The sequence below is a fragment of the Callithrix jacchus genome, chromosome 1 (genome assembly GCF_049354715.1).
Source record: "Callithrix jacchus isolate 240 chromosome 1, calJac240_pri, whole genome shotgun sequence".
Lineage (NCBI taxonomy): Eukaryota > Metazoa > Chordata > Mammalia > Primates > Cebidae > Callithrix > Callithrix jacchus.
The window spans coordinates 95,592,142-95,602,542 of record NC_133502.1 but is presented as its reverse complement, the minus strand read 5'-3'; the positions used below and the strand labels follow the sequence as shown (position 1 = coordinate 95,602,542).

Sequence of the window (10,401 nt, the reverse complement as noted above, 5' to 3'; positions counted from 1 at the left end):
CAGCCATGATTGTGAGGCCTCCCCAGCCATGTGGAGTAGTGAGTCCATTTTTTTTTTTTTGAGACGGAGTTTCACTCTTGTTACCCAGGCTGGAGTGCAATGGCATGATCTCGGCTCACTGCAACCTCCACCTCCTGGGTTCAGGCAATTCTCCTGCCTCAGCCTCCTGAGTAGCGGGGATTACAGGCACATGCTACCATGCCCAGCTAATTTTTTGTATTTTTAGTAGAGACGGGGTTTCACCATGTTGACCAGGATGGTCTCGATCTCTTGACCTCATGATCCACCCACCTCGGCCTCCCAAAGTGCAGAGATTACAGGCTTGAGCCACTGTGCCTCGCCCACAGTGAGTCCATTAAATCTCTTTTCTTTATAAATTATCCAGTCTTAGGTTTGTCCCTGTTAGCAGCATGAGAACAGACTAATACACATGGCTACCTGAATAAAGAATCCATTTATTAGCAATCCTTATAACTAGGAGTTCTGATCAATGAATTAGCGTAGATATTGTGTGAGAACTTCTGGGAAGTTCTCTAAAAAGCCAGTTGGAATCTACCCCTTTCTCTCTCTTCATTACTTCACCAATCAGCTATCTGGAATGTGGACATGATGTCTGGATCTGAAGCCACAATGTTACACCATGAGGTGGAGTCGTGTGTAGAGAATAGCAGAGCAGCAACATAAAATAAACCTATATTCCCAACAACTTTGTGAAGCTATCTGCCAATCCTGTACAGACTGCCTCTGAAATTCTTTTATGTCACTTGAAAATGAACTTATAGCTTGTTGAACTGATGTTATTTTAAGTTTTCTGCTACTTGCAGAAACTACATCAGGAGCATTTGTGATGCTACATCAGGAGCATTTGTGATGTAGCATTTCTCAATGTGGAACTATTGATTACTGATTTTTTTTTTGTCAAGCTCTGACTCCCATTTTGAGAAGTGTCTTAGTGTGTGTTGGGCAATTCTTTTGTATGCATCTCAGTTACAAAATGTAACACAATGTCATCTAATTCTTTCATGGGTCTCATAAGGCAAAACTCTGCAAGGGAAATATCTATTTAATCAAGGTCATTTCTCCAACAATGAACATTTGTTTCACAAATAACAATTTTCTACCCAACTGATCTGTTTCAGCACCTTTCTAGATACACAATAACTTCTCATTTCCATGAATAATTGTAGTGTAACCTTTTTGAAGATTGCTTAACGCAACACATACATATACTAATACACCCACACAATTGAATTGAAGTTATGATAATGTGAACAGCCATGATGAAATTCAATTTTGTCAAGGCAGCAACAAATGTCATGATGATTGCTGGTGAACAACAAGTTATACAATGTCATAGATTGCTAGAGGCAGCCTCATTTCAAGATAATAAAATGGCTTAGAATCAATGGCATACAAATAGGTTTTGATATCTAACAAGGAAAACTCTTTTATCATGATGATGGAAGAGTTTTAAGCCACTAAATTTTGGGAGTGATTTGCTGTGCAATAAAAGCCAAGGGATGAAATCATTGACAAAGAAACTGGAAAAGGCCTCTGTCTATAAAATCATTTGTACAAATTCCTAATTAAATAAAAGTTGGACATCTATCTGCACAACATCAATTTGTGACTGCACATTTTCTGTGCTTATGATAAAAGGAGAGATGACTTCTGAGTTACTCTCTTTAGTTTAATGTCAACTTGTTTTTTCTGTAAATAACTATTTAGCTTGGGAAAGCTGAAAGTCACCCGGACTTGGGCCAGACAGGAAAGACAGGTGACTCAGATAAACCACAACTCACATTGTGGCTGAGAACTCAGACTGATATTCATGTGCATTTACACCAAAGATTCAGTGATTTTAAAATACGTGCTTTTAGTCGTGAGTAATACACCTTTCCAGAATTAAAAGGTTCTCCCCGTTGTCACTTCCATTCCAGTCCCTCTCCTCTCCTACAGAGGAATAAAGTGTCATTATATCATCTGAGCAACCTAGCACTTACATTTTTCAAGAGAATATTATTTTGCTATGGATAGAATTTGAAGCTGGGTGACGGCATACTGGGATTCTTTGTTCAATTTTCTCTAGTCTATAGCATGTTTGAAAATAATAAAATATTTATTGAAAAGGCTACAATTTTAAACATAGTTTCAAAAAATGATGACTAATTATTCAATGAGTATTTACCCATATTGGTGTTTAATAATTAGGCACTCAATATACGTTACTCTTTAAGAAGCATCTAAATCATTTCTGCTAGAATTAGACTTTAAAATACTTATGAGTGAAAACATCAGATGATGTTTTCAGTTTGTTTTAAAGAGCTCTGGTGGTGGAGGGAGTAGCGTATGGAGGGAACAAGTTTGGCCATCAATTGGTAATGGTCGAAGCTGGGTGATGGGTACATGAGACTTTTTTCCTGTCCTCTCTACTCTGGTGGCTGCAAAAGATTTTCAGCAATAAAAACACTTTAAAAAATGTTCATGGGCCAGGCGCAGTGGCTCACACCTATAATCCCAGCACTTTGGGAGGCCGAGGTGGGCAAATTACTTGAGGTCAGGAGTTTGAGACCAGCTTGGCCAACATGGTGAAAACTCGTCTCTATCAAAAATACAAAAAATTAGCCAGGTGTGATGGCACACACCTGCAATCTCAGCTACTTGGGAGGCTGAGGCAGGAGAATAGCTTGAACCCAGGAGGTGGAGGTTGTAGTGAGCCGAGATTGTGCCACTACACTCTAGCCTGGGCAACAGAGTAAGACTCCATCTCAGAAAAACAACAACAACAACAACAATGTTCATGGTCCTGCAATTTAATTTCTAGGCATCTATCCCAAAAAATGGAAAACAGGATTCAAACATAGTTGTACACCCATTGGGTTCATAACAACATTATTCATAATAGCCAAAAGGTGAGAGCAGCCCAGATGTTCATCCACAGTTGAATGGATACTGGGCAACAGAGCAAGACTCCATAAAGAAAGAGAAAGAAATAAAGGAATGAAGGAAAGAGAAAGAAAAAAGGAAGGAAGGAAAGAAGGAAAGCAAGCAAGAGAGAAAGGAAGAAAGGGAAAGATTTGGAAGTAGGGAGAGCTGCCCTTCCATGTGGTCAGCTAGGCTTGGGTTGCTCTTACAGGGCAAGTTCTATACTTGTCTTTGTCTCTTCCTAAGCAGACCTAACCAGTAAGCATCTCTTCTCATTATTCTGATGAGAAAACTGAGGCCCAGAGGAAGAAGTGGAGCATTTACCCCAACCAAGGGAAGGAAGCAGCAGGAAGGGGCTGACACTTCCCACACAGACTTCTGGCTCTTCCAGTCCATCCTGTTGACTTTCACTGCAGCCCAGGCTTGTAGGCACTCCCCATAGCTACCTAGAAGTCAGCTTTGTCTTGGGAAACACTCCCAGAATGCTCTTGTAGAACTCAGTAGAAGTTCTTCATGGCACATCACTTGGAAGAAGGCCAAAAGTCACCTTCATCAGAAATTAAAAATACCAATGGTCACTTAAAAACACGTTCTTCACTTAACCTAGCAGATGTTAGTTTGCAAACACAGCCATTTAAAGACAGACAAGGCAAGATTACTCCTTTCCCAACTCCAAAAAGGAGGTAAAAGTATTTTAAAACAAATTATTTCTATCAATTACCTGTCTGATTTGTTTGTTCACTTGTTTATATGTTATCCATTCTTCAAGGAGTACTTTTGTGGCTTGCAGAAATGTGCAGAGTAAAACAGGATTAAAAGAGAGAGAGAGAACATCATCACAGTGAAGAAAGCCTGGTGCAGTAAATGAAGGTGGTGCCAGGGATGACTTGGGAATATACAACGTTTGCCTCAGGGTCCTGTGCTCTTTGCAGTGGTGGAATTCAAGTTTGACTCTGAGTTTCTCGGAAGCTGAAACCAAAGTAAACAATGGCATCAATACCAAGAACCACACAGTCATTAAAATAAAAGTTTAAAAAACCCAGCTATCCAGAAGTAGAACCTTTCCCGGAACTTCTGTTCTTATTGCTCCCAGGAGGCCCTTGGGTGACATAAAAGGGACAATACCTTCAAAATCATTCCTGCAATAAAAACAATAGGTGGTTTCAAGAGGTTGCTCTGAATGTGTGTCTCAAAGGAGTAACCCGGAGGTAAAAGTAATTAAGGAATGGCCAGGAGTGGCCAGGAGAGTGCAGTCCTGGTACACAGCTGCCAGACAACCAGGCATTGTTCAAAGACAAGGTTTTAGGTCATCAAATGGATTGCAAACAGTGCAATACTCCCTGCCTATTATTTTCCACAGCAATACCTTTGATAAGAAGTACCTCACTTTGCCTCAGGGACTTGTCTATGAAACGCTGTGCCTATTCCTTACCTAGATCCCTTCCCTGAGTCTTGCAAGCCCTAAATTCAGCTTTTGTGAGCTAGTTCACTTTCCTGCGCATTGTATTGGCCCACACTCATGCACAGTCTGTGAGGCAAACCCCCTGAATCCCATAGTTGTCTTGGAACTGGCAGTCTTGCGATGCTTTGATCATACTGTCAACTAAGATATTCAAAGACACTGCTCAGAGAAAGCTCAGCCTCTGTGTCTCTTGACAAAGGGATTTGTGCCAAGGTCAAGTCTACTTTCTCTAGTAGGCCCTAAATTGCTTTGTTATCTTCCCAGCAGCGGAAGTGATAAGAGAAAAGCATTTCTGATTTGGAACCAGAGCAGATATGTTTATGGGAGTGGAAAACCGTAGCAATATTTTTCTTCTGCCACCTTCAATAATGTGAGTAAAAAACGTTTTCATGCAAAATTCAGAACAGAAACCTTTTTTTTTGTTTTCTAATTTTGTTCAATCAGCGTTTTGCAGATCAGTAGTCGTTAAGAAAAGTTCAATGTGAAGCTAGTGGGTATTTTGTTCTGCCCTGCACCCTTTGAAGGGCTTGATCCTCCATTTCATATGCGGCTCTGGGCAGTGTGGGGAGAATGACCAGACACCATTCATTACCAAAAGGATCTGAAGCAAAAGGTTCTCTAGGGGCCAGGGACAACTGAAGAGGAACATCTTCTTGAAAGAACTCTGATCTTAAATTGCCTGGCTGGAGAAGACTGATCAACGTGTATTAACTTGTCTTTGGGCCTTCTGAGGGTTGAAAGGAGGGTCTTAAAGGGGACATTGCTTCTTCTACAACAGATACTAGATCAAATCAAAGAGCATACAATCGGCTATCAGCAAATGCAATGGCTCCCATCCCACCCCGTACAGGAGCATGGGAATCACATTGTGGGTTCCACTTGGCCCCCTTAAAGCAGCTCTCTTTCACATGGGACCCACTCTTTGTGCTTTGGGTGGTCAGGAGCTTTGGGTTGTGCAAAGGAATCTGTAAATGACTTTTCTCAGCTCTCTGCATGGACCCATCACACAGACATTTTTATTGTGGCGACTTCACAAAACCACCAGGTTTGAAGAAAAACCACTTACAGTTTGAGCAAATGAAAATTCTGGCACATTAAAACATCCATCTGTAGGCACGACCTTCAAGATAGAGGCATCCCGTGAAGATATTGAGGGTTCAGTTCCAGACCACCACAACAAAGCAAACATCACACTAAAGCCAGTCACATGAATTTTTTGGTTTCCCAGTACACATAAAAATGATGTTTAAACTATAATGTAGTCTAATAAGTATGCAGTAAAATTTCTGAAAAACCAGGCTGGGCACAGTTGTTTACAACTGTAATCCTAATGCTATGGGAGGCCAAAGTGGGAGAATCACTGGAGCCCAGGAGTTTGAGGCTACTGCGAGCTACAATTACAGTCTGTACTCCAGCCTGGATGACAGAGGGAGACCTCCTGTCTACAAAAATACAAAAAATTAGCTGGGTGTGGTGGTGCACACTTGTAGTCCTAGCTACTCAAGAGGCTGAGACAAGAGGATTGCTTGAGCCCAGGAGTTCAAGGCTGTGAAGAGCTATGATGATGCCACTGCTTTCCAGCCTGGACAATAGGGCAAGACCCCATCTCTAAAATAAAATAAAATAAAAAAATTAAAATTGTACATATCTTAACTTAAAATATTTTATTGTTAAAATGCTAAAGCTTATTTGAGCCTTCAGTGAGTTGTAATCTTTGCAGGTGGAGGGTCTTGCCTTGTGTTGATGGCTGCTGACCAATCAGGGTGGTGGCTGCTGCAAGTTGGGGTGGCTGTGGCAATTTCGTAAAATAAAACAACAATGAAGTTTGCCAGATCAATCGACTCTTCCTTTCATGAATGATTTGTCTGTGGCATGTGATGCTGTTTGATAGAACTTTACCCACAGTAGAACTTCTTTCTATTGGAGTCAATCCTCTCAAACTCTGTCATTGTTTGATCAACTAAGTTTATGTCATACTTCAAATCCTATGTTGTCATTTCAACAATGTTCACAGCATCTTCCCCAGGATTAGATTCCATTACAAGAAACCACTTTTTTGCTCATCCATAGGAATCAACTTCTCATCTGTTCAAATTTTATCATGAGATTTTAGCAGTTCAGTAACATTTTCAGGCTTTTAATTTTAGTTATCTTGCTGTTTCCTCCACATCTGCAGTGACTTCCTCCTTTGAAGTCCTAGATCCCTCAAAGTCACCCATGAGGGTTGGAATCAACTTCTTCCAAATTCTTGTTCATGTTGCTATTTTGACCTCCTCCCACAGATGTCCTCTATGGCACCTAGAATGGCCAATCCTTTCTAGCGGTTTTCAATTTACTTTGCCCAGATCCATCAGAGGAATCACTGTCTAAGGCAGCTATAATCTTACAAAATGTCTTTCTTAGCTTTGCGCAGTGGCAGTATCGTAGCCAATGAGGTTTATCCGAGGCGCGATTATTGCTAACTGGAAACTTTTCCTGATACCTCGCCATGATGACTTGAAATATAGTCAGAGTTGGCAATTTTTGGCAGTCTCTACGTAGACTGAAAAAAAAATGCCTTTCTTAAATAACAAGACTTGAAAGTTGAAATTAGTCCTTGATCCATGGACCACAGAATGGATGTTGTGTTGACAGGCAATCTTACACAATCTGCATGTCAAACAGTTTCTTCTGTAGTCTTAGATTACATGTTACAATGTTAACTCTTAGCAACTTTTACTTTCGGTGAAAACCTTGGTTAAGTAAGGGATTTTAATTATGTATTAGATGTGGAGCCTAGGACACCGGACAGAAATGCAGGTAAGAGCTGACTCTTTCCAGCATAGCTAGGGGGCATAGCTAACTCTACATGTCCCCAGGCCTTACCTAGAATCTAATGGCTCCAAAGTAGATAAGATGAACAATTTTCAAAAGTCAAAGAAGCAATTTATGACCCTAAAGCATTTAGCACCCTGCCTAATTTATACCAAATGTCTTTTTTTTTTTAACCAATAATTCCTAAAATTGTCTTTATTTTCCAAAGCTTACTAAAGTCGTGTGAAGGCATTTCTGTGTTTATTTTTCAGACAAAATATTTGATTTCAGTGCTTATTACCTTTAAGCTAATTGATCAGAGTTCTTTCCTATATAAACATCACACACACATCACATGTAAATCCATAGAAGAAGATCCAATACTTGTAAGATTTTTCATTTGCCAGTTTTTATCTTTCTCTTTAAAGCACACAGTTTGTAGGGCCTAATATGCAGGCACAGCTGGAAGGCAAAACAGGTCCCCCACAATTCAGGGTCCCATTTTTATACCAGATCCTGGATTTCAAAAAGGGGGAATCAGCCCATCTCCTATGGGGGTGTTATCTCAGTGCAGGGTAGGGACATTTCCTTACTTTCCAGGTGGCCAGGAGCATGATTCTTTAATTCAAACATGAAAGAACCTTGCATTCCCCCATAACTGCCATTAGCTATCCCCAAAAGTATATTTCATACATATTTATTACACACCAGACTTCTCTCATAATGTGAAGGAATTTCTGAAATCCCCAAAAGTCAAAACCATCAGATAATGCAATGCAAAACAGAACAGAGCCTTAGATTTTGAGAGGGATCTATCTGCTTTCAATTTCTGGGGTTCCATGAGAAAAACAGAGGTTTTCCTCAACACGAGGTCTGTGGAACTTCCTCTGCTTTTTTTCCAAGGAGATCCAGGCTGTTACGGCTTGAATATCCACTTTTAATTAAGCTGACTTTTAAACACAGCACTCTAAAAAACAAATTCTTTTAAATCTCTTATTACCTGACTTTATCCAGGCCAAATGGCCGATATTTCTGAGGTTTTGAACTTTACCAAAGGTAATCTCCCAGGTGCACTGAGAAAGGAAAATTTCAAACAGTTTGTGGAAGAGAAGAGAATCAACAAAAGGTAAAGGTCACACAGATATCAAACCAGAAAGAACTCATCCCCTAAGCCAGGAATTGAACCCTGAACTCAGGCTGTCATTGTGAAAAGACAAAGCCTTAGCCACTAAGCTACATAACTGGGCGGTTTCCATTGTTTTTCCTAGGTGGAGTCTAGAGCTTGCAAAGGCTTCTAACTGATCAAGATAATTTTTTAGGGCAAACTATGACATGAATTCCAAGTTTCTTGTCAGCTGGATGGTGGCAACCAAGAGAAAATACCACCATGTGGTTACAAGGTCAAGCTCCCAAGGATATGAAATGAGATGAGAGGGAAACTTCCTCCAGCTTTTTTTTTGTTTCAGGGACCTGCAGCAAAGTTTGTTACTGAGGTCCTAAGCCCATGTTTTATTCTAAGGCACTCCTCTTTAGGACAGAGCGATACAGAAAGACAAATTCATAGCACAAAGTATACCAGGTTCGTTATAGTAGCCACTCTGCTCAGCACCCAAAATGGAACTGGCAAGGCTCAAACTTGCTCCTGGATGGACCCTGTCATCTTTCATCCAACCGCTGGCCAGGAGTTTCAACATGTGGTCTCTGGGCAAGATGGTCACCCTGAATAACAAAAAGATAGGAAAGGGAAAGGAGAGAAAGGGAGAAAAGCAGTGTCTGCAGCAGGGTGGGGAGGTGAAGAACTCAGGTTGCCAGAGAAAGACCCATTGCAGCGACGCTGAATCTAAAGTCTAGGTGGCTGCTTGTCAGTTGCGAAGGGATCTTTTCCAGCAGCTCTGTCAGCTCTCAAGTTCCCCCTTTTGGGGAGGAAAAGACTCTTATGTCCTGTACATGCCTACTCCTGTCATGCACAGCCATCAGCAAAGAGTGCAAGGCAAGTTAATCCAAAGAGAATAGTGGTTAACATCCTGTAATGCCAATTCCATTTTTAACCAAGGGGGACTTTACTGACAGGGGCCTCTAACTCCCTAAATCTTAGAAAGAACTCTAACTTTCCTAAGTTGGGCCTCGAACCTGAGTTCGGTCAAGCATCCTTACCTTTTATTAAGAGGGTCCTTTAACCCGCACTGTCTTAGAAGCAGCTCTGACTCCTCTAAGTTGGGCATCTAACCCAATTCCATCCTTTACCTGGGTAAAATGTACCCCAACAGTTACCCGAAGTTGGCCAATTGGTGCTGTAGTCTATTTCCTCCAGGTCAAGCATCTCTTCAGTGTTGTCCCTTCATGGTCACCAGGAAGATGTTACCAGAAAGAAGTGCCAATCTAGACCCTAAGAGAGGGTTCTTGGATCTCACACAAGAAAGAATCTGAGGAGAATCCATAGAGTAAAGTGAAAACAAGTTTATTAAGAAAGCAAAAGAATAAAGAATGGCTACTCCATTGGCAGAGTAGCAGCTTGGGCTGTTCCACTGCTAATACTTACAGTTATTTCTTGTTTATATGCTAAACAAGGAATGGATTATTCATGGATTTTCCAGGAAAGCCGTGGGCAATTCCTGGAACTGAGGGTTCCTCCCCATTTGGGACCATATAGGGTAACTTCCTGACATTGCCATGGCACTTGTAAAGTGTCCTGACGCTGGTGGGGGTGTCTTTTAGCATGCTATAATTAGCGCATAATGCGCGGTGAGGAGAGCCAGAGGTCACTTTCATTGCCATCTTGGTTTTGGTGGGTTTATGCCGGCTTCTTTACTTCATGGTATTTCATCAGCACGGTCTTTGTGAACTATATCTTATTTTTCTTAATTTTTTTTTCTTTTTCTACGCACGCCCCCACAAACTATATCTTGTGCAGACCTTCTATCTCATCCTGTGACTAAGAATGCTTAACCTCCTGGAAATGCAGCTCAGTAGGTCTCAGCCTTATTTTACCCAGTCCCTATTCAAGATGGAGGTGCTCTGGTTCAAACGCCTCTGACAGAAAGACTACAGTAGGAAAGGGAATGGAAAAAATGGATCCGCATGCTTACCACTAGGTGAAGTAACACGATGTTGGGCTGTCGTGTGATTCTGCAGAGTGAGGGTGGTGAGGAGTAAAACAGTGTTCAGGTGGGAATTTGGGGAAGTTGTAGGCAGCTGGGGATTAGATTTTTGGGAAGATGTGG

The 10,401-nt window shown here is 41.2% G+C and overlaps 1 long non-coding RNA gene and 1 other non-coding gene across 2 annotated transcripts; one reads left to right on the top strand and one right to left on the bottom strand.

Annotated features, from left to right (window-relative positions):
* Positions 1–437: 437 nt before the first annotated feature.
* LOC108592021 (uncharacterized) lies at positions 438–9,710 on the bottom strand. Its single transcript, XR_001911997.4, has 3 exons — positions 9,335–9,710; positions 3,647–3,894; positions 438–3,472 (listed from the first exon to the last, which is right to left on the bottom strand). It is a non-coding gene; the product is annotated as an uncharacterized LOC108592021 (long non-coding RNA).
* LOC118147936 (U4 spliceosomal RNA) lies at positions 6,789–6,929 on the top strand. The gene has a single exon (XR_004734642.1). It is a non-coding gene; the product is annotated as a U4 spliceosomal RNA (small nuclear RNA).
* Positions 9,711–10,401: the final 691 nt, after the last annotated feature.